We start from the raw sequence: 25,520 nt of genomic DNA on the forward strand, positions 1-25,520 counted from the left end.
GCATCTATAGTTGTCCATAATTGCGAAAGCATTGCCGCTGTAGTACACGACCTGATCTCTCGATTATGTCCCATAAATATTCAATGGGATTCGAGCTGGATGATGTGGGTGGCCAAACCATTCGCTCAAACTCTCCAGAAGGTTCTTCAAACCAATCACGAACAATTGTGGTCCAGTGACAGGGTGCATTATCATCCATAAAAATTCCATCATTGTTTCAGGACCTGACGTCTATAAAAGGCTGTAAATGGTCTCCAAATAGCCGAGCATAACCAGGATCCAGTCCATTCCATGAAAACACAGCCCACACCATTATGGAGCCTCCACCAGCTTGCACGTTGCCTTTTGACGAACTGGGTCCATGGCTTCGTGGCGTCATACTTGAATCATACCATCAGGTCTTACCAACTGAAATCGGGATTCATTCGACAAGGCACGATTCTGCAGTCGTTTAGGGTCTACCCATATGGTCATGACCTCAGGAAAGACACTGCAGGCAATGTCGCGCTGTTAGCAAAGGCACTCGCATTGATCGTTTGCTGCCATAGCTCATTAACGTCAAATTTCTCCATACTGTCCTAACAAATACGTTCTTTATACACTCCTGGAAATGGAAAAAAGAACACATTGACACCGGTGTGTCAGACCCACCATACTTGCTCCGGACACTGCGAGAGGGCTGTACAAGCAATGATCACACGCACGGCACAGCGGACACACCAGGAACCGCGGTGTTGGCCGTCGAATGGCGCTAGCTGCGCAGCATTTGTGCACCGCCGCCGTCAGTGTCAGCCAGTTTGCCGTGGCATACGGAGCTCCATCGCAGTCTTTAACACTGGTAGCATGCCGTGACAGCGTGGACGTGAACCGTATGTGCAGTTGACGGACTTTGAGCGAGGGCGTATAGTGGGCATGCGGGAGGCCGGGTGGACGTACCGCCGAATTGCTCAACACGTGGGGCGTGAGGTCTCCACAGTACATCGATGTTGTCGCCAGTGGTCGGCGGAAGGTGCACGTGCCCGTCGACCTGGGACCGGACCGCAGCGACGCACGGATGCACGCCAAGACCGTAGGATCCTACGCAGTGCCGTAGGGGACCGCACCGCCACTTCCCAGCAAATTAGGGACACTGTTGCTCCTGGGGTATCGGCGAGGACCATTCGCAACCGTCTCCATGAAGCTGGGCTACGGTCCCGCACACCGTTAGGCCGTCTTCCGCTCACGCCCCAACATCGTGCAGCCCGCCTCCAGTGGTGTCGCGACAGGCGTGAATGGAGGGACGAATGGAGACGTGTCGTCTTCAGCGATGAGAGTCGCTTCTGCCTTGGTGCCAATGATGGTCGTATGCATGTTTGGCGCCGTGCAGGTGAGCGCCACAATCAGGACTGCATACGACCGAGGCACACAGGGCCAACACCCGGCATCATGGTGTGGGGAGCGATCTCCTACACTGGCCGTACACCACTGGTGATCGTCGAGGGGACACTGAATAGTGCACGGTACATCCAAACCGTCATCGAACCCATCGTTCTACCATTCCTAGACCGGCAAGGGAACTTGCTGTTCCAACAGGACAATGCACGTCCGCATGTATCCCGTGCCACCCAACGTGCTCTAGAAGGTGTAAGTCAACTACCCTGGCCAGCAAGATCTCCGGATCTGTCCCCCATTGAGCATGTTTGGGACTGGATGAAGCGTCGTCTCACGCGGTCTGCACGTCCAGCACGAACGCTGGTCCAACTGAGGCGCCAGGTGGAAATGGCATGGCAAGCCGTTCCACAGGACTACATCCAGCATCTCTACGATCGTCTCCATGGGAGAATAGAAGCCTGCATTGCTGCGAAAGGTGGATATACACTGTACTAGTGCCGACATTGTGCATGCTCTGTTGCCTGTGTCTATGTGCCTGTGGTTCTGTCAGTGTGATCATGTGATGTATCTGACCCCAGGAATGTGTCAATAAAGTTTCCCCTTCCTGGGACAATGAATTCACGGTGTTCTTATTTCAATTTCCAGGAGTGTATATCCCACATTGATAGCGGCAGGTATTTACGCAGTGTTGCTTGTCTATTAGCACTGACAACTCTACGTAAACGCTGCTGCTCTCGGTAGTTAAGTGAAGGCAGTCGACCACTGCATTGTCACTGGTCAGAGGTAATGCCTGGTATTTGATATTCTTAGCACACTCTTGACACCGTGTGTCTCGGAATACTGAATTACCCACCGATTTCCGAAATGGAATGTCTCATGCGTCTAGCTCCAGCTACCTTTCCGCCTTCATAGCCTGTTAATTCCTGTCGTGCTGTCATAATCACGTCAGAAACCTTTTCACATGAATCACCTGAGCACAAATGATAGGTACCATGTTTGAAAACTGTTTTCCTCTAAAAGTTACTCAAATTAAACAGAAGTCTATAATAAAACCATGGATTACACAAGGAATAAAGATTTCCTGTAAGACAAAAAGGAAAATGTATCTGTCGACCAAGAATAGCTCCAATGCTGATGATTTAGCTAAATACAAGGAATACTGTAAAACATTTAAAAAAGTAATTCAGACATCTAAACAAATGCACTACGAGAAGAAGATAGCAATGTCAGGGAACAAAATAAAACCAATATGGGATATAGTGAAAGAGCAGACTGGCAGAACCAGAAAGGAACAGGAGCAAATAGCACTAAGGGTAGATGACACATTAGTAACTGATGGGCATAGTGTGGCAAATCTATTTAACAAGTACTTTATATCTGTTACTGATAGAATGGGACTTTCAGGATCAGTATATAATGCCCTTGAATATCTGAAACCAGCCTTCACAAATAGCTTCAAGGACATGAATATATCACTCACTTCACCAAAAGAAATAACGTCCATAATAAAATCTTTAAAAACAAAGCATTCTAGTGGGTACGATGAAATATCAACAAAGTTAATTAAGGCATGTTCTTGTGAGTTTAGTACAATTCTAAGTTACTTGTGTAACCAGTCAATTATAACTGGGACATTTCCTGACTGGCTAAAATATGCAGATGTTAAGCCTCTATTCAAGAAAGGGGATAAAGAGATACCATCAAACTACAGACCGATTTCACTTTTGCCAGCATTCTCAAAAATTTTAGAAAAAGTAATGTACAGGCAGCTGCTCAACCATCTGACCACAAATAACATATTATCAAGAACACAGTCTGGATTTCTGAAGGGTTCTGATATCGAGAAGGCTATTTACACCTACAGTGAAAATGTACTTAATTCATTAAATAACAAATTACAAGCAGCAGGTATTTTCTGTGATTTGTGAAAGGCATTTGATTGTGTGAACCACAACATCCTTTTAAGTAAATTAGAATTCTATGGTGTCACGGGCAGTGCTGCAAAATGGTTCAAGTCATACCTCACTAACAGGAAACAAAGGGTGTCAGTGCAAGGGACTAGTGAATTAAGTCATCAGTCATCATCAGAAAGGGAAGAAATTACATGTGGTGCCCCACAAGGATCCATCTTAGGGCCATTGCTTTTTCTTGTGTACATTAATGATCTCTCATCAGTTACACTGCCAGAAGCAGAGTTCGTTTTGTTTGCAGATGACACAAGTATTGCAATAAATAGTATGTCAAGTGTAGTTCTAGAAAGATCTGCTAATGATATTTTCATGGATATTAATAAATGGTTTAAAGCCAACTCACTGACATTAAACTACGAAAAGACTCACTATATGCAATTCAGAACCTGTAAGAGGTTTCCACCCAGCATATGCATAAAATACGAAGAAGAGCAGATAGAAGAGGTTGAGAGTCTTAAATTCCTGGGATTACAACATGATAATAAATTCAGTTGGGAAGAGCACACCACAGAACTGCAGAAACGCCTTAACAAATCTGTATTTGCAATTCGAGTGTTAGCAGACATAGGCGACATAAAAATGAAAAAGCTTGCATACTTTGCCTACTTTCATTCCATAATGTCATATGGTATAATATTTTGGGGTAACTCTTCAAGTCAAACAACAGTTTTCAGAGTCCAAAAGCGTGTAATACGTATTATTTATGGAGTAAATTCACGGACGTCCTGTAGAAACCTCTTCAAAGAACTGGGTATACTAACTATTGCCTCTCAGTATATTTACTCATTAATGAAATTTGTCCTAAATAATATATCTCTTTTTCCAACAAACAGCTCAGTTCATACATACAATACCAGGAACAAAAATGATCTGCACAAGGACTTAAAAGCGCTTACTTTAGTTCAAAAAGGGGTCCACTACTCAGGAACGCTGATCTTCAATAATTTGCCAGTAAACATAAAAAATTTAGTTACAAATAAAGATCAGTTTAAAAGAAGCCTGAAAGACTTACTAGTGGCCAACTCCTTCTACTCCATTGACGAATTTTTTAATAGAAACAAATGATGTATTGTATATATTCATATTATTAGTATTGTTATTTCAGCTTAAAAAAATTGACATGTTTCACATCCACGGGGATCTCCTCAGCACGGATCTATGGAACGAAAACTAATCTAATCTAATCTAATCTAAAGGTCTGTCAATACACTGCTCTTCTATACCTTGCGTACACGATACTATGCCATATGTAAATGTGCATATCGCTATCCCATGACTCTTGTCACCTCAGTGTACTCTGTTCTAGATGTAATATGTTGTCATGTTCGGTCCATACCCGAGGAGCGTGTGTGGGAAAAATGAACAGTGCTATGATTAAACCCTGAATCTTTCCCTGCTCTTGCAGGAACTCTGAATTGTGAGTGGAGGTGTGAGACTGTTGCACCAATGTAAATGATTCAGTGGATAACGCGCGTGTTGGAATCTCTGTGCTACTCTCAGAATTGTATTACGGAGGTATATCCCAACTGTAAAACTGGTGATGTATTTCTCATGAAATATTATGCTGTCAACGAAGACTCTGATGCGATTATACCATTGCATATCTAGCGTAGTGATCATTGGAATACGATAAAGGAGATTGGGACATGTATGGGAACACATTTATAGACAATCATTCAATATCAATGAATTGCAGATGTATCACATTTTCTTTGTGCAGTCCTCGTATAGCAAAGGTGCAGCAGTAAGGCTTCCTTGGCCATTAAAAAAACGTAAATCTGACGTAGCGATTATAGAAGAGATTAGGGACATTCATTTTTAGCCGAGCATTACTTCTGGATTTAAAAAGGACGAAGAAATCGGTAATACTGCTAAGGCATAGTCCTCACAGTGCAGAGAATACGTATTTAGAGGATACGTATTTATAGCAGTGCGATTTGCAGACGATGAGGACTGGTGAGTTTTGGCGCTGAATGTACATAAATGTAGCTATTGAATCTAAAATAGCCGACGAGATATGCTGCTGTCCTCTAGCGTCTTTGACTACAAATCACTAGAAGCAGTACCAATCGTGAGCATCCGTATAGTGGTGAATTTCTCCCTGAAAGTTAGTGTGCTATTTTTTCTTGTTGTGGTAGCGCGCTACATAGCCAGCGATGGATAGAGGGCTAGACAGCCTTCGAACTAAGGGAACAGTGTTGTCGCAACGTGAAGAGGTTCCGTGAGATTTAGCGGGGGTCTGTGACTTGGCTGTGGTATATATCGCTGTATATCGAAGACTGGAAGATTCGTGGGAATATGAGGAGTGAGCGATATTCTGACAAGAGGGAGGCTAGGAGGTGATCTCTAATGCTTCTTCTAATCGTTGTGAGAAAACATACTATTCTCTCCTACATTCGTCTCGTGAAGTGACTGGTGACTGCAATGAGAAAATTAGCGGCTATACCTCAACTGATCGACAAACTGATCGAGTAAGTATGAAAATGTTCATGGAAATTGGTATTGGACCTGTATAAGTACCTTAGGACCGAGATAAATAGGAAGTGCAGAGTAGCCACGGCGATATACCTGCAGGAAAAAAATGTGAAGTGCTATTTTTTTTCGTCGTGATAGCTCTCTACCTAGTCAGTGAAAGGTGGGGGACTAGACAGTCTTCTAACTGCTGGAACAGTGCTGTCGGAAAGCGATTGGATATCAAGAGAATTAGCAGAGATCTGTGATTTGGCTCTTACTCGTCAGAATCAGGTGGATTCAAATCCTATGCATCAAAGACAGGAAGATTCATGAGAATATGGCGGGTAAGTGATACTCCGACAAAAGGGGAATTGAAAGAAGTGCTCTATATTGCTTCCTCTAAGGGTTGAAAGCAAATGTATTACAGCTTCTAACATGAGGAAATTAGAGGCTAATACAAAGGTTTTTAGTGAAAGTCAGTCCCATTCCGTCTTTTGTTTTCTAAATAAGTAAGTGACTATATCCTTCCATGACTTTTGTTTGCCTATAAATGGATGGACTGACATTTTAATAAGTAGACGAAATTTACATCTACATCTATATGCATACATTGCAAGCCATCGTACGGAGCATGGTGGAGTGTACCCTGTATTATTACTGGTAATTTGCTTTCCTATTCCACTGGCGAACAGAGGGGAAATAAAGACTGCCTATGTGTCTTCGTATGAGCGCTAATTTCTCGTGTCTTTTGTTCGTTGTCCTTATGCGAAATGTACGTTGGTGGCAGTAAAATCCGTCTGCAGACAGCTTCAAATGTCGGTTCTCTAAATTTTCTCAATAGCGTTCCTCCTGAGATTCCCATTTGAGTTACCTGGCGAGTGTAGCCCGACAGCACAAAAAACATCACTTACAATGCAAAGGGACTCTCATGATCAATTTAATTAATTGGTTGACCAACATGTTATCAGTGACGCCCGCCCAGCCGTGTGGAAGCGAAAGTGAGAATACCACAGATATGAATCGCGAGTTGGAGCTGTAAGCAAGCAATTTTCGTTGCGGTGAGATCTTTTAACGAAATTTCAATCTCCCACCTACAAAGGGAGATATGACCATCGAAATAAAATTACGTACGGTATGTTACCGAATTTGTTAAGTTATACGTGGTATTAACCAGATATTTACAACTCCCTTTGCTGCTGTTTGGCTGCCTTAAGAGACTATGGAGGTGGTGAGGCATTTGACTAGCTTAAGAGAGTTCGAAAGTGAGGAGGCATCTTGTGACAGAGGTAGAGCATGCTCTTAGCATTACTTCATGAGTCAAAGATAAGTCTAATATTCTTGTCCTGTGATGCAGGATGTAACAGATGTTAAACTTTTAGGAACAGATATTTTTTTCCAGTTGAGAGAATACATAGGTGAAATATAACCTATGCCATACTGTTGTTCAGGCTTTCACACTAGGTATCAACAAGTAACGATAATTTAGCAATGTGAAAAAGTGTGTATGCTCCAATTTCTTCTGTCTTTAGAAATAACACGTATAAAAGGGAGGACTCTACATTTCGTATGAAAAATTCGAGGAGTGTGAACAACAATATTCTGGTTTCAGGTTGGATAATGGATTTAAAATTGGGGAATTTATGTCAGATTGAAATTGCAGTTAGAACTCTACCTCCAGGCTGCACCATCTTGTATCGTAATATGCTAAGTGGAGAGCAGCTACGACGGCGGGTGAGGGTCGGATGTGCAGAAGCATACGAAAGTGTAGCAAGTGACTCACAGCCAATCGCGCGCCAGTGACATTCTTGTCTTTGTTCTGTGCGGGTCGTGCTGTGTTCGGAAGTTCTAACTGTTTAAGCAGTCACGCCAATTGCTACACAAACAGGCAAGAGGAATAGTGATCCGTATGTACCAATACTTTCAGAGACAATCTTCCGCTGAATACACGCCAGCACAAGGCGCGGATGGCGCCGTTGCAAAATGCCAGGAGCAGACAGCTGAAGCCTGTGGTGTTTGTTTGAGGACCGTTCAGAGAATATCCAGCGAAGCTAAGACGTCTCTGCAAACCTGTAGCTCATTTGTTTTCAAATCACCAGGGAAGCAATACAACTGCAAAAAAGAAGTGGGTGAACTAGACGATTTCGCGAAAAATTTTTGCGGCGCATAGTGTTCAGCAGGTATGCTGAAGGCGAGTATCCAGCAGCAGAGAAACAATTTTCGCGTATGGAGGAAGCTGAAAGTTTTAACGGAAGTAAATGGTCCATGTTAAGGATATTGAAAGACATGGGGTTTATGTATCAGAAAATGACCGATGTAGGAATTATTAATAGAACGAAGCGATATGGTAGCTCCAAGGACTGTGTTTTTGAGAACAATGCAGGAGATCAGAGAATCTGGCACATCTCGAATTTATTACTTAGATGAAACTTTCGTTAATCAGAACCACGCAAGGGCTATGTGCTGGAAAATGAACGATGGGTACGGTGGATTAAAAGTTCCTGTTGGTAAGGGTAACAAAATTATAGTGCTTCATGTCGGATCAGCAGATACTGGCTTTATTACCCATGGTAAGCTGATTTTTAAGGTATCTAAAGTTAAGAATTCTGAATATTACCACTCTGAAATGATGTACAGCGTCTTCAAAAGGTGTTTTTCACAATTATTGCCACATATTCCTGTGTCTTCAGTTATAGTCATGGACAATGCGAGCATCCAGTCAGTGCAAGTGAACAAAGCTCAAAATACGAACTCAAAAAAGGCAGACATTATGAGTCATCTAATGCAACACCTCGTAACTCATCACATACCAGAGTAGACTTGTTGGTTCTTGTCAATCAATACAAGCCTGTATTCAGAGTTTATGAGATAGACGAAACTGCAAACCAGTATGAGAATTGGGACAAAGCAGTTTTTGGCCCAAAGTATCGTTATCCAATATGGCGGCGATGATGTCATCTGATGACATCTCCAAGATGGCGGTCGTGACGTCACCCAACCCCAAGGCGGTTTCTGGCCCAAAGTGCCATTATTCAAGATGGCGGGAAAGTGTCACACCCTCCTGCCATGCCCTCTGCCATTCCCCCCCCCCTCCAGGCTGGAAGTTCAAATTCCATCAGGACAATGCAACCTCTACTAACCTAAGAAAATGGCGGGAAAGAAAGGTCAGTTGGGTTACCTCCACTAACCTAAGTCAGCCAACTGCCACCTCATCCCAGGAACTGGCGCCATGTTTGAATTTTGGCAGGAAGATAGGTCAATCTGCGTATATCTATTAAGCTAAGAAAATGTCGCAAATGAAAGGACACTTGGTCTACCTACCCTTCCTAAGTCATCCGACTGCCACCTCTTCCTAGGGACTGGTGAGAAAAGGACTCAGCCTGCACTGGACTGGTGGAGAGAGGAAGGAGTGTACTTTATTTGTTTTGGAACAATTTATTTAGGGATGGAGTATATTTATTACACTGATACAAAACACACACTCTGACATGCTTGGGGTCATGTCACACAGCCTACAGACATGTGAACCACTAAAAGACTCTGCGAACGTGCTTGCTAATTGTCAACTGTTGCAATCATGCACCAGTTTTCATTTAAACAATTGAGCCACTACCTCCATCTGGTGTGTTTGCCACGAAGTCCAGAGCCCAACTGACCTAGTACATTGTACCACCGCCAGAGGGCGCTGTCGTCCAAGATGGTGGGCACGACGTCATCTGATGACGCAAGTACCGTTATCCAAGATGGCGGCAAATAGTGTGTTCGCGACGAGGTCTAGCCCTAGTACACAGTACCACCACCAGAGAGCACTATCGTCCGTTCCGTGATGTAATCCAAGATGTCATTCTGGGGTGGGGTAAATGGTAGGAACCAATAGGAATCCTTAATCCACTCATGTGCTCTACTTCAGCCAGTAGGATGGTAGTATCTGGTGATGTCATTGTAGGAGATAAGGCGAGGCTCAGCTGCTCTGGGACCTCAGTCTTGTCCAGTCAGTCAGCAGCAGCAGCAGAAAAAGAAGAACCATGAAGCATGAACAGCAGTCGCACTCCAGCACATTCATGCAGAACAGGATTAAACGGAAAAGTAAGTATACCTTATCACATCTTTCTCTGTTGTTAACCTTATTATTATTATTATTATTATTATTATTATTATTATTCTTTCCTGTCTCAGACGTTATGTCTGGTTAAAAATGGAAAGTGACACGGACATTGATCAAGCATAACTTCCTTTTAACTGTATGGTATATGTTACATTGCATTTAGGAACTTTCGGGTAATTGAACATGTATCAATAATTACAGATTTCTGTAGTTGTATATATAAGTTTGGATGTAGCTGTATTGCGTTGATGTACTGGTGGATATTGTGTGGTATGACTCCTGTAGTTGATAGTATACTTGGTATGATGTCAACTTTATCCTGATGCCACATGTCTTTTACTTCCTCAGCCAGTTGGATGTATTTTTCAAATTTTTCTCCTGTTTTCTTCTGTATATTTGTTGTATTGGGTATGGATATTTCGTTTAGTTGTGTTAATTTGTTTTTTTTTTATTGGTGAGTATGATGTCAGTTTTGTTATGTGGTGTTGTTTTATCTGTTATAATGGTTCTGTTCCAGTATAATTTGTATTCATCATTCTCCAGTACATTTTGTGGTGCATACTTGTATGTGGGAACGTGTTGTTTTATTAGTTCATGCTGTATGGCAAGTTGTTGATGTATTATTTTTGTTACATTGTCATGTCTTCTGGGGTATTCTGTATTTGCTAGTATTGTACATCCGCTTGTGATGTGATCTACTGTTTCTATTTGTTGTTTGCAAAGTCTGCATTTATCTGTTGTGGTATTGGGATCTTTAATAATATGCTTGCTGTAATATGTGGTGTTTATTGTCTGATCCTGTATTGCAATCATGAATCCTTCCATCTCACTGTATATATTGCCTTTTCTTAGCCATGTGTTGGATGCGTCTTGATCGATGTGTTGCTGTGTTATTATTATTATTATTATTATTATTATTATTATTATTACTCAATGTTTTCACGTCTTGGTCCAAGTCTAACGCTTCCTTGTTTATGTTCAACAGGGGTGAGTGCCAACATGCCAACCTCTGCTGCCACGTGCGGACCTGTAGCAACTTCTGCTGCCACCTTGTCGAGACCAGCAGCAACAGCATCCAGTGCATCTGAACCAGTAGTGGCCACGTGGGATCTGGTAATGCACATAGCCCATTTGATGGAGCAGGACAAGGAGTTGCTGTTATCCGTCCCACTCATCGGTTTGTGTGATGAGGACACGTGCGCTGCCACCAGCACATTGAATGCTGTCACTGGCAGTGTTGAACAACAAGATGGAGGTCAGTACTGGTCGCCAACATATGACCCATCCCAGCAGAACACCCCTGTGATAGTGCAACCACAGAGTGCAGATACTGTGGATAAGAGGGCGTCGAGTGCACCTACTCTTTTCACCTCCACATACAATTTAACTCCCAGTGGATCAAAACATGTGAACATTGCTATAGAAGCGCATCATGTCAAGGGATTGCATGCAAGAATGGAGATTGAAAATGTATCCAAGTGTGTTAAAGTGCTAATTTCCGAGTTCGACTGGGATGAAATATGTCATGCAGAGCACTACATCAATCAGCAGATGACTAAAGAGTATTATCCAACTCGTTCTCCCCCAGCCATTCATCTTACTGGTGTGACACTTTCTATTACAACAGTGTATGATGACTGTGCATTATGTGTGAAATCTGGTGACAGCTGTATTTATCTAAGACATGACTCAGTTATGAAGTTATACGATCTGGACACTGCCATACGTCTTGCACTGGACAGACTGAACCATTGGTTGCCTAGCATAGACTCTGCATACAATAATGCTGTAAACTCCCTATGTGTGCATAGTGTACATGTTGATGATCTTAAGCAGCACCTTCGTTTACACATGAACGCTAAACCTAAAGAGAAACAGATTAAATGTGTGTGTGTGTGTGTGTGAAAAACCTGAGTACCGTGAGTCATCTATTGGCTTGAGTGACATACGCGTTGAATTTATTGCATATCAAAAAGCTTTATTTGGTAAATACTGTACAGGTGTGAAAAAGAAGATACATACAGATTGTAATGATATTCCTGAAATACTACACCCCATGTATGATATTCAAATAAATAATTTATGTATATATAATCTCAAACCGTGTTTGTGTTTTATTTCATACCTCTCACATTATAATCAAAGTATTACAATTATTAATTTTTTTTCAATGCTTTACGAGTTACTGAGATGATCATTGATCAAGTTACTCTTCAGGGTAAAATATATAGCTGTTTTCTCTGTATAGTCAATATAGCTCAGTCGGTTAAGTGATGGAACTATAGTGGCTACACATACTATTATTATCCTTTCAAGTGTATTTTTCTATATACTGTGAAGATGCAAATTAAGACCTGAAGAAGGACAAGAAGAACAGAATTCTCCTTCCTGATAATATACAAGCAATTATTGTAGGTCCATCCAACTGTGGAAATACTAATGTCTTCATGACTCTGCTAACACATGTAGATGGGGTTCGATTTGAACATGTTGGTGTATTCTCAAAAACACTGTTTCAACCCAAGTATCAGCTATTGCAGGAGATATTGCAAGATCTAGATGGTGTTACATACATGACAGTCAGTGAAAGCAGTCATATAACTCCACCTGAATAGCAAAGCCAAACACCATCTTCATACTTGACGATGTTGCTGTGGAAAACCAAGACCAAATTCGAAAATACTTCTGTTTCGGCTGTCATATGGATGCTGATGTATTTTTTCTAAGACAAATATATTCCAGAATCCCAAAACAGTTTGTTAGGAATAACGCAAACCTCATTACAGCCTTCAGACAAGACAACCTGAATTTAAAACACATTTACCAGGTACATGTCAGAATGGACATTTCGTTCAATCATTTTGTAAAGATATGTGCAGATTGCTGGAATCATTGACAGTATGGGTTTCTCGTTATTGTTAAAACAAGAAAACTGAGTGATGGTAGGTACAGGTGAAACTTTCAAGACTTTTTGCACATATAGCACAGTAAGAGAGGTTGGTACATCAGTCTACGCTACACCATAACAAATTCGCGCGTATGTCTACCTCTTAACCCGAGAGGGTGGGTGTACACAGACAGAACATTCGCCTGTACATGGATGTGAATATTCAGGCTGTTGCGCATAAAGTTGCAGGTATGTGCATGGAACTATAGACATATTACCAAACTCTTCTGAGAATGGTGAATGCGTTAAATGGGCTAGTTAATCAAGTCAGTAAGAAAGTAACCGACTTAACTGAAAAGGTCGATGCTATTGAGGGTAAAATAGATGTAGACTTCCTTGTTGTTGAGAAGGGCGATCAGGATCATAGTAAGAGGAGGAAGAAAATGACCGGATATATAAAGCCTCACGCTGCGGAGATGTCTGATGAGTATACACCGAGATGTCGACAAAGCAGAAAAAGAATCAGGTGTGTAAAGCAGTTCATGAGAAATTACAGCTGCTGAGGTTAGGGCATATGGATCGACAGCAAACACTAAAAGAGACCTTTAAGCCAGTTACTGAATCTCTCTGACAGCTCTCAGCAAAAACAAAAACACACGATAACGAGGATGTTGCCATTGATGAATTCATTATTCATCACACCCCGGTCAGATAGATAGACCATTCAGCGTTAGCAGGCGAAGACCATACATGCTGGGTACGCATCCTATAACTGTAACTGATGACACAATACAGATTGGTGATAGATTGTTTGAGAGAACGCCCGGCTTAATGAATCTTATTTTCCTGAGACCTACCAAAAGATCTATAAATTATTCAGTTAATGATAGAGAAACGTACTGCGAAATACTGCACATGACTGGCGTACACAAGATCACGAAAATCCTGAGCAACAAGAAATATAAAGCCATTATGAACGAATACTTGAAGGCAAAAAAAAAAAAAACAGCAGCAGCAGTATTGATATTGAGCATAAAGCAGTGAACAATCGAGTTTATGACGACCCCAACGAGCTAATAGATGGACTACCGCTGCTCATGTCATCAGCTGCTGCAGGCAATGCAGCTAATTCGAATGAGGTTGTTTCAATAATCTCAGGGCTTAGAGGGAGAGGTATCATCGAATAAGTATGGAGACAGTAGTTCGAGAACTGCATAAGCCAGCACGCAAAACATACCCCCGCAGGCATGTTATGATTAAAAGGTTGGATGACTTGTGGTAAGCTGATCTTGTAGATGTGAGGTAATATTCACATGAGAATAATGGATCCAAATATATATTAATGGTTATTGATACATACTCCAAATTTGCCTGGGCGTTACCTGTCAAAACAAAAAAGGGTGGAAAAGTCACGGATGCTTTTGAGCGTTTGCTAGAGACAGGGACGAATCGATGCTCAGACAACCTCCAAACCGATCACGGTGGGGAGTTCTACAATAGATATTTCAAGATTGTGATGCAGCGGTACAGAATACATCATATCTTGACATTCACTCACCTGGAGGCAAGTATCGTGGAGCGGCTGAACAGAACATTAAAAGGTCGAATGTGGATGCGTTTTAACCTTCACAGTTCATACAAATGGACAAATATCCTCCCTGAAATAATTGCTCAGTATAATCGAACCAAACATAGCACAATAAAAATGAGACTAATCGATGTTCGTCATAATGGATTCATGGATACGGTGTACTATCGCATGCAGATGCTGGATCCACACAAACAGAAATTTAATGTAGGTGATTTGGTGCATACCTCAAAACACAATACGGCATTTGAGAAAGCATACCTACCGAACTGGTCAACTGAGATATTTACAGTTTCAAATGTGCGACGAGCAAGTCCTAGTAAAGGTGAAGAAATTGCAGGCTGCTTCTACACCGAGAAGATGCAGAAAAGCTCAGAACCAGATGTTTTTCTCGTGGACAGAGTCATAAGATGTCGGGGAAATAAAGCACTAGTTAAATGGCTTGGTTTTCCTTCTACACAAAACAGTTGGATTGATGCTGTAGATTTGTTATATAATGGGCATGCATTGTCCACAACCACCACAGTAGCGTAACATGCATGCTAGGAGATGCATTAGAGGAGGTGGTGCTATTCTATACAAACTTCCAGTGGAATTACACATCCCTGGGTATAACTACTGTGGACCTGGGACAAAGCTTCAGAAACGCTTGGCACAAGGTGATAAGGGAGTTAATCTGCTCGACAAAGCATGTATAGAACATGACATTGCATATGCTGCAAATAAAGATCTATAGAGTCGTCACATTGCCGATAGGATTTTAGCTGATAAGGTTAAGGCGATATGAGGAAGAAAGGATATTGGCATAGGCCAATGCATGGCAGCATTTGCAGTCGATAAAACCATGTGTGGAAAAATTAAGTTGGGTTTAGGAGAGATGAATTTCAAGTGAGTTATGAATGCTGTGCACTAAACAAGAAGAAGAACAACAAGGGCGGGAAGCAGGGCTGTCTGAAGAACTTTATCCTGACAGCGATGTATGCAGCTAAAAACGCACTGAAGCAGAAAGATGTGGGAAGAAGAAGAAGAAGAAGAAGAAGAGGACTGGTTAAAGCACCTCGAGTTCTGGCGGTTTTATTCCATTTCTTATCCCGGCCCTCTCTGCACTCTCGGCGGTAGGTTCCCTAGGTGGTGGTGCTGCAGCTATTGCTCGAACGGTCAAGAACACACAAAACTCCCAAGCACAGTTAGAAGAGGCAAGAAGACATAACAGCATGATGGAAGCCACAACCATCGGAAAAGGACTATACTTGAAACCGTACAGGAAAGGGCTTGGTCTATTTATAAATAAAAAAAGCCCATTAGCGGTCCTACCAGATCGACCACTCACAAATACAGATCTTCTTAAGTTTGTTAGAGCCAAATTGAAGATACCAAGATTCCGTGGTGTGTTTATGCGGGATACATTACTGAAGACTATGTGGAAAACTGGTGAATGCGGTATTGTGAATTTAGATGTTGCTGGGGGCCCCGGCACCCACTAGGTATCATATGTTATGAATAATGCGGATACCGTCTACTATTTCGACTCATTTGGTGAACTACAACCACCAAAAGAATTACAACGATACTTCACTCACAGAAGACGTGTACTCTACAATTATCGACGCTATCAGGACTTTAATACACACCTCTGAGGACATCTATGCATCATGTTTCTTTTGACGTTCGCAAAGAGGAAGAAGAAGAAGCACGCTATATATGGAGGAGCTTTAAACATTCCTCCATCAGTTGAGTTTCAGATGCAGTGTTGTACAGTTTGACGTTAAAAGAACGATCATCTGTATTGCATGCAAATTACTTCCCGTCAATTGATTTGAGTGTTGGTGAATGGAATATTGCACTGATTGGACTGGAGACATACAACAGCATGCCAAATATCACTGAGACTAGCAATAAACTGCATTTGAATATTAATGGTGAAAAAGATATTGTGGAAATAGAACTGGGTGCATACGATATCGACGATTGAAACGAAGTCTTAAAACATCAATGCACTTAAATCTGAAATAAGGACTGTAAATGCAACGATTGACTTTAACCAGAAAGGTTCAGTAGGGTGCCTGCTGGACTTCACAAAAGGACAGATTTTGAAGAAGGATCCAAGTAAATTTTACAAGTCAGATCAGACTGTGGACATACTCCCTATCAGCACAATCTGTGTCGAGTGTAACATTGCAAAGAACTCCCATCTCAAGGATAGTCTGATTCACACTATTGCAACGGGGTATAAGGTTGTTGAGACCTCTGCCAATGCAATATACCTTCCAGTGACAGCTCAGACATTGAACTATTTGGAGCTGCATATTGTGTACCAGAATAATCAACTTGTCCGTCGACTTTCGTGGTGAGGAAATCATTGTACGAGTACATCTAAGGCAGGATGGGCATACGGTATAAAACAAGTGCATGCAATCCACAGAATGACACTTCACTACCGAACAGCAAAGTGATAACACGTAAAAACTACGAGTTTCTTAAATCAGTTGGCCTGAAGCCACGCAATGACGTCCTCACTCAGTATAACCAGTCCAGTACAGTATGATGAGAGAATCATACGTCAGGAATACTTCTCTCATAAGCCTTACGCTTCAACCACGTTTAACAAGAACGATGAAATCAGGATTGTAATCCAGCACTAAGATGCACTCATGCTTCCATGCAAGAGTTTAATGTACCTAGAGAGCTCATTCAAGAAAACCGATGGCAGCGATAAGTGGGATCCAAGCTGACACGTAATGCTTTAGCATTCCCGTTCCAAGAGCTACTCTATGAACAAAACGGGTCTGAGATCGACCGTAAACGCAATTTCGGCATAACATCAACCCTTAAAACATACATCTTGGCATCACCAGCAGACATTCATAGTTTAGAAAATGCAGGATAGTTCATAGACGATCCAGAGGATAGAACAGTAGCAGAATACAAGCGATGTACAGCCTGCATACCTCTAAAGATGCTTATGGGGTACTTTGATGACATGAGACAGATTATTATGAACGCTAAACAGAAACTCGTTCTGGTACGGAGTGCAACGGACAATAAGTCATACGTTCAAGGAGCTCAAGAGGAGAATATGATCACGATCAGCAAGATAATATGGAAAATGCCTCACATCAGTGTATCAGACAAGGAGCGTTTGAAGCTTTTAAAAGTCCTGAATTCAGGTACATTTCTGTCACTGACATTTCGCTCATGGGAGATTTCCGAGTATCTAGTGTTACCCACTGTGGGCAAACAAACATGGGCTATTAAAACCTCCAGCCATCTAGAAACACCTATATTCATCATACTTGCGTTTCAGACTGATAGAAGAGGTGACATAGCAAATGATTCCACCATGTTCGACAACTGAAAGTTAACTAATGCCAAAGTCTACCTCAATTCAGAATTCTACCCATATGACAATCTACATCTGCAGTGGAATCAAAATGTATGCAGTCTAGCGTATGACACGTATGCAAGGCTTCATGTTTCTTACTATGACATTGCTGAAAGAGAGGGAGGAGGGTGTCTACTCAGTCCATATATGTTCAAAGAGCTTTCACCGATCATCATAATAGACTGCTCGAAACAGATTGAGATAATTAAGTCTGGACATATAGATGTGCGAACTGAATTTGAATCATCGACAACTTTCCCAGAACACACTGCCGCATATGCTCTAGTTCTACACCACCGTGTGATCAACTACTGCCCACTCACCAGTGTTGTGCAACAAATTGTATAAATGAATAGGTACTGCGCCGTATGTAGAACATTTCATGGTGACATGTCATGGTGTGAACATAATTGCGGACACTCAGGGTTTCTATGTTTGTAGCATACACACAGGATCCTGGGATAATAGAGACATTCTCAGCAAACATTACGTCACCAAGATCTTTCAAGCAAGTGAGGTGCACTAAGACACAGAGGAGTGCAAAGTGATTAACGCATTTGTACCATGGAATTCACTGAGATGATCCTGGCATACCCTATAAAGATATGGTGACTGCGCTTAAATTATTCGATCACAAGGACACCATCATCTATGTGAAGGGGAAGGAAAATATCTCATGGATGCGTTGAATCTTTAAATTTACTCTATTCAAGACCTGGAATTCTACAGCTGTCCTTCTATCCATCGACTCAAGAACATGTATCAAAAAAGTGCTACTGTATCTGCTTATGAAAATATAAAATTACTTTTAAGTTGGATGAGAAATAAATAATTTTTCTTTCCTAACAATCTGTGTATACTTTTTCTTTTTGAGACCTACGTCCTTAGCATGTAAGCCTAGTCATGATACTATACCCACCTCCATCTATATCTGCATTCCACTGGAACTGTCTGACCTACTTACCACAGCCTTTGTGCGCTGTCGACACGGGAGTAACACTAACTGTGCTATTAATAGGTACGCTTCCACATTCCTCGCCCATCGCCTGCGGTGAATTCTCTGAAAATGTGTGTGTTAAAGGCGCTACGTCATGTAGCCACGAACGCAATGCAGAATGTTCACAGATATATTTTTGCAAAAACATAATGATTAGGGTTTTTTTAAAATAAGAGCAGTGATGTAGAGTAACGAATTTTTTTCCTTATTCATTTCAATTCAGTTCTTGAGTTTACAATTTAGTTAGTGTTGTGCAGTATATATATAGTTCTTGAGATGCATTTCAGTTCATTGCAGTGAATCTCTTAACGTATTATTATTACTAGAATCCAATACATGTTGGAGATTCATCGAAGGGAATGTCAGTTATAGAGTGATACTTGAAACTAAAGCAGAGGTTTTGACTAACTTACTTACATGCTAAATACTATTACTAACGGAATTCCATCCAAACAGACTATAATGAACCGAGCTGCTCTGTGAATTAACGTTCTCCTACTTAACTAGATGGCTCTAAATTTTTTTAAGTAGGCGTTTTCCGACAAATAATTAATTAATTGGGTGGCTCCAACTTAATGAGACAAGTTCATTTACCATTCAAATACTTTAATAACAACATTTAATTGGATGGTCCCAATTTAACTGAGCAGCTCTAAATACTTTTTTTAACTGGGTGACTCAAGACATTTCCACCACAGACAGTTGAAATACTTTAATAACAACAATTAATTGGGTGGCTCTAAAGCATCTGACCCAAACAGCTGTACTACAGAAAAAAATTATTTGGATGGATATAAAACTACTTTGGCTGGATGGCTAGCGGTAGGTGAAGCTTAAACACTATTTACACACAGACACACGCACACACTCACACACTCACACTCACACACACATACATACATACACAAACACACACACACACACACTAACACACACAAACACAAACATGGATAATGACAGAGAGACAATAATATTATTTTTGAGCACATTGTGCTTATATATAAATAAAGTCCCAATATTTTTTTATTTTCCAGCACATGGTGCTTATATATATATATATATATATATATATATATATATATATATATATATATACACATATATATATATATATATATACACATATATATATACACACATATATATATATATATCCACCCCACCACATTAAAGTGTATATATATATATATATATATATATATATATATATATATATATATATACTCCTGGAAATTGAAATAAGAACACCGTGAATTCATTGTCCCAGGAAGGGGAAACTTTATTGACACATTCCTGGGGTCAGATACATCACATGATCATACTGACAGAACCACAGGCACATAGACACAGGCAACAGAGCATGCACAATGTCGGCACTAGTACAGTGTATATCCACCTTTCGCAGCAATGCAGGCTGCTATTCTCCCATGGAGACGATCGTAGAGATGCTGGATGTAGTCCTGTGGAATGGCTTGCCATGCCATTTCCACCTGGCGCCTCAGTTGGACCAGCGTTCGTGCTGGACGTGCAGACCGCGTGAGACGACGCTTCATCCAGTCCCAAACATGCTCAATGGGGGACAGATCCGGAGATCTTGCTGGCCAGGGTAGTTGACTTACACCTTCTAGAGCACGTTGGGTGGCACGGGATACATGCGGACGTGCATTGTCCTGTTGGAACAGCACGTTCCCTTGCTGGTCTAGGAATGGTAGAACGATGGGTTCGATGACGGTTTGGATGTACCGTGCACTATTCAGTGTCCCCTCGACGATCACCAGTGGTGTACGGCCAGTGTAGGAGATCGCTCCCCACACCATGATGCCGGGTGTTGGCCCTGTGTGCCTCGGCCGTATGCAGTCCTGATTGTGGCGCTCACCTGCACGGCGCCAAACACGCATACGACCATCATTGGCACCAAGGCAGAAGCGACTCTCATCGCTGAAGATGACACGTCTCCATTCGTCCCTCCATTCACGCCTGTCGCGACACCACTGGAGGCGGGCTGCACGATGTTGGGGCGTGAGCGGAAGACGGCCTAACGGTGTGCGGGACCGTAGCCCAGCTTCATGGAGACGGTTGCGAATGGTCCTCGCCGATACCCCAGGAGCAACAATGTCCCTAATTTGCTGGTAAGTGGCGGTGCGGTCCCCTACGGCACTGCGTAGGATCCTACGGTCTTGGCGTGCATCCGTGCGTCGCTGCGGTCCGGTCCCAGGTCAACGGGCACGTGCACCTTCCGCCGACCACTGGCGACAACATCGATGTACTGTGGAGACCTCACGCCCCACGTGTTGAGCAAGTCGGCGGTACGTCACCCGGCCTCCCGCATGCCCACTATACGCCCTCGCTCAAAGTCCGTCAACTGCACATACGGTTCACGTCCACGCTGTCGCGGCATGCTACCAGTGTTAAAGACTGCGATGGAGCTCCGTATGCCACGGCAAACTGGCTGACACTGACGGCGGCGGTGCACAAATGCTGCGCAGCTAGCGCCATTCGACGGCCAACACCGCAGTTCCTGGTGTGTCCGCTGTGCCGTGCATGTGATCATTGTTTGTACAGCCCTCTCGCAGTGTCCGGAGCAAGTATGGTGGGTCTGACACACCGCTGTCAATGTGTTCTTTTTTCCATTTCCAGGAGTGTACATAAGCACCATTTGCTGAAAAAAATAGATAAATAAATACAAAAATTATTTCTTTATATATGGTGCTTATATATATATATATATATATATATATATATATATATATATATATATATATATACCCCACCACATTCACACACTTATTCTCTCTATCTCTAAATCAGAGTCCCCCAACCCTACTTTCGCTTCAAGTAAGTAGTGTGAGTATGGTAGGGTTTCCACCCCATCCTCACATTGACTCTTTTATCGTCATGAGGAGACTATCTGACTTAAGACTGCAGTGCAGTGTACACTTCGTGAGCTCGCGATCGAATACAAGTTTGCTGCACGTTGTGTGAAGGAATGCCTTGAACGCTGTGACCATACAGGCACTGCAAATAGTTATCAACCATGAGAGCGTGAGATGCCACACGTCTAACACCCTTGGCCCTCCTCTGGGTGCCCCTGTCTATTGTACGATACGCATACATTTTGGACCTCAATCCCACAAACTCTACAATCGGTAAACCATTCGCCTCATCTTTCCTGAAACCGATAACCTTCTTGTTCTTAGGAACAATACCATAAGGATTATCGACCTCATAAGAAGACATGTCGAATTCTTTACCGTGGCTCCTAATTACTTCATATGGATCTCAGTTCTTCATCCAAAAGATAAAGCTGTCTGTATCCATATAAAGCAACTTTGGTTCTACCAAAAGAGATCTCGCAGACTCGTAATGGAATCAGTATATGTAAAATTTGGAGATATCCAGTATGCACATCCCCAAATAAATAGGCTTCATAAACTCTACTGCAGTCTTCGACATCTCCACAGCAACAAAGTTTTCATTGAAGATGGTGCCATGCTTAAAATTTGGCCTGGCGATACACTTTCTCACGCCATAACGCCTTCCCATGCGGTTCTGATCAAAATATCGCGTTCTTTTCTTACATTCTGCATAGTTTTCCCGAAAATGGAATTGTTCATTAATTTATAAAATTCTTTTTCAAAATCATTACTTGCGACTGCCTTCTTTTCGGTATTTTGTTCAATATTCTCCTTCAACCAGGGGGATTGCTTGAAGTAGATAGCCTGGGTGATTCTAACAAGCTTCATCCCTAAGTTGAGGCACTGCTGGAGATTATGATAACTAATAATATACCTCTGCATATCTCCAACAGTAGCCAACAGTTTAGGGATGCTGCTTCCTCGCGGAATTTGTTGCTCCGGACATAACAGCAAGTCGCTTGTCTCTTCATGCAAATTGTTAGGATTTGTGATGTCTGCTTCAAGCACATACCCTACATCAGAATCGGCCGCAAGACTCATTACTTTTCCACCTAATCCCTTCAATTACTTTTTGGGCACCCACCAAAACCCACCAAGCGGCAGTGGCTGCATCATGGCATGGCCGTATAAGTTGTTCACATCCAAGTACTTAAAGTAACTAATATCAACGGATGCATTAAACCTGACTCCCATCTGTGGGTTATTTGCCTTGGCATGCCTGTGAACACATTGACAAAGTCGCCCACGGATCCCGTATTCCAAAAATAGAAGCATTGCAGCATCAGTCAATAGTTCGATGCTGTGCCCTGTTTTTTATAGTATAGCGTCCCCGGACAACCAAGGTGCTGTGTAATAAAAGGAGGGGTCCAGAGAGTACGTGGCCGTACATACACTCCGGAACTTTTCGAAAACATCTGCAAGCAAACGCACGTCTGTATCCATGTATAGTCTTGCATATTCTCCCAAATTGGGGATGTTGAATTCCCATCAGACATTCACGGCATGCTCATAATCTGCTTTAGTTACGGCATCACCTGTGAGAGTACTGGTAAATGCTGATATGTCGTGAAGCCTGGTTTCATTGAGTTTTGCCATACAATCAAGATACTCTTATGGGAAAACTCCTTTCCTAGTCGCAAGTTGGAACTTTTCCTTATTGGGAAATGCAGATCGAGTGATATGTATATCATACCGAGGTAAAGTTACAACAAGTTTCATGAGTGAAGTCTGCATAAAGTGTAAATAGTCAAGGAAGTGGAGTGTAATTATTGGCGTCATTCATTTTGAGATAGAAATGTACTTCTCAACACTTTCAGGCAGGACACTGACCTGATCATTCTTCATACGGAGAATAGCCAAGTGTTCAACGATAAAATGAGCATCATACCCACTCAAATTATGAAACAAGACAGATATGTGCCATGGTAACTTATACTTCAAATTGCATGCGTTATGAGCTACACCGCGGAACTTTCGTGTAAGATGGCAATGATCTCTACGAGGAGTTTCCGTTTTCCTATCTAACAGTAGACCACAAATACGACATTTAACCGCCTTTTCATACAATTCATCATCTTCCTTTGATTTGGTCATGGGAATGTTGGTGCTGTAGAGCATATCAACTTCCCATGAAAGTTTTCAAGCTCAGTTAGGAGCCAAACCACAAGATTGTCCCCGACATAGGACTCGTAGTGGTTAAGTTTAGAATCATACCCACATACAACTTGGAATGCTGCCACATCAGGTATGTGTTTTTTTGTGAAGATTGTATGTAAGGCTAAGGGATTCCCATCACAATGAGTAATAGGAGCCAGCAGGCATTCAAAGTCGGCGTACACTACAAAAGGGCATCACTGCTGGTGGTGAGCATTTTGAAATTTAATGAAGTTATTTTCCTCTGTGGGCATAATAACAAGTATCAGGTCCTTGGAAGCACAATCTAATAGATGTATCACTAATAAATCGTTTGATGAAAAATAATTCAGACACCACAAACAAATAAGCTTTAGACGATGACTAGTTGTTAGTTGGGAGGAAAGGAGTTGGGACATGTCTTTGATTCAAACTTAGTGACAATTATCACCTTCAGAGAAGAGCATCAAGTCTACATGCAGCTCTTGCTCACCTTCAAATTTTGAGAAATGGAGGGGGCCGACGACTGTGTGCTTGTCTTGCTCATATGACTTGGTTTTTTTCTCCAGCCCATAAACGTGAACCGATATTCCAATATTCTGCACCTCCAATTTAGGTATGTCCTGGATCTTTACGGGGAACTCTATACCATCAAAGTTATAAGATGTCTTAATATCATGGACTTTGTAGCTGTTCGGACACTGCACATGTTTCTTGTAATTTCTCTCACAAGCCAGGATTGACCATGCAAAACAAGTATTATCATACCGATTTTCGACATTAATTCATGCCTTCTTGTTTGAAATATCTTTAGGGAGTTTAATATAACTAGACCCTCTATTTACCGGATCATAGTCATGTGTATAGATTTCAAGGTGTGGTATATGACTGAGTGCTTTAGTGGACCTGCATACTTCCATCTCAGAAAATCGGGCCACAATAGCGCTCAAGGTGGATTCAGGATACCACACAGCAATGGAAGTGCTCCGAGAAATAACGCCATTATCACCCCATATATAGAGCAGAGTTGTAGCCTCTACATTACCTGGATGTTTAGGTGGGTGATTCAACTCACAGCATAGTACTGCACTGCATTTAGTGGCGTGAAATCTCGGATCGTCTAGGACTGAGGAGCTCAGTCCCCAAGACAGGGAGACGTGCTTCCCAAATCTTGATAGTGTCGCGATACCTCACTCCCACATTTTCAACCCTTGTGAATGAGATGCACCCCTCAAAATTCCTAGCAACTGCTGAGTATTCTAGAGGGGTCATTATACCATTATTCTGATGTCCTTCACTATCAATAGGATGGGGGAGAGCACTACTCCTAGCCATAGGATAATAAATATTACTATTACTACTACTACAACTAGGAGTCCACCTCGTCAATGATGGGGCTGGTGAGGATGCGTCAGCTGTAGGGAGGGGTATGCGCCTTGGTATACACATCTTTCATTGACGGCGAGGACGTGATGGCTGAGGAGGAGGCAGTGTGGAATAAGACCACTGCAAGCAGTCTGATTGCTGCAGCCCTAAACCCCTAGCCTGAGGGAGGGCAGTCCATGGACACCAGAGCAATACTGCACCAGTCGCAGCAGCTGGGGTGGGACCCAGGGCAGCAGTGGGGGCAGCTGCAGTAGCCACTTCCCAGTGAGAGCAGCCTGGGCTTTGTGCAGGTGCAGGTTGAGCGTAGCAGATGACACTGGCTCTTTTTGTATGAC

At 42.2% G+C, this 25,520-nt stretch overlaps 1 pseudogene; it reads right to left on the reverse strand.

Annotated features, from left to right (window-relative positions):
- Nucleotides 1-7,036: 7,036 nt before the first annotated feature.
- Nucleotides 7,037-7,208, reverse strand: LOC126205056 (U2 spliceosomal RNA; annotated as a pseudogene).
- Between the last annotated feature and the right edge of the window lie 18,312 nt (nucleotides 7,209-25,520).

This window comes from Schistocerca nitens, chromosome 1 (genome assembly GCF_023898315.1).
Source record: "Schistocerca nitens isolate TAMUIC-IGC-003100 chromosome 1, iqSchNite1.1, whole genome shotgun sequence".
NCBI lineage: Eukaryota > Metazoa > Arthropoda > Insecta > Orthoptera > Acrididae > Schistocerca > Schistocerca nitens.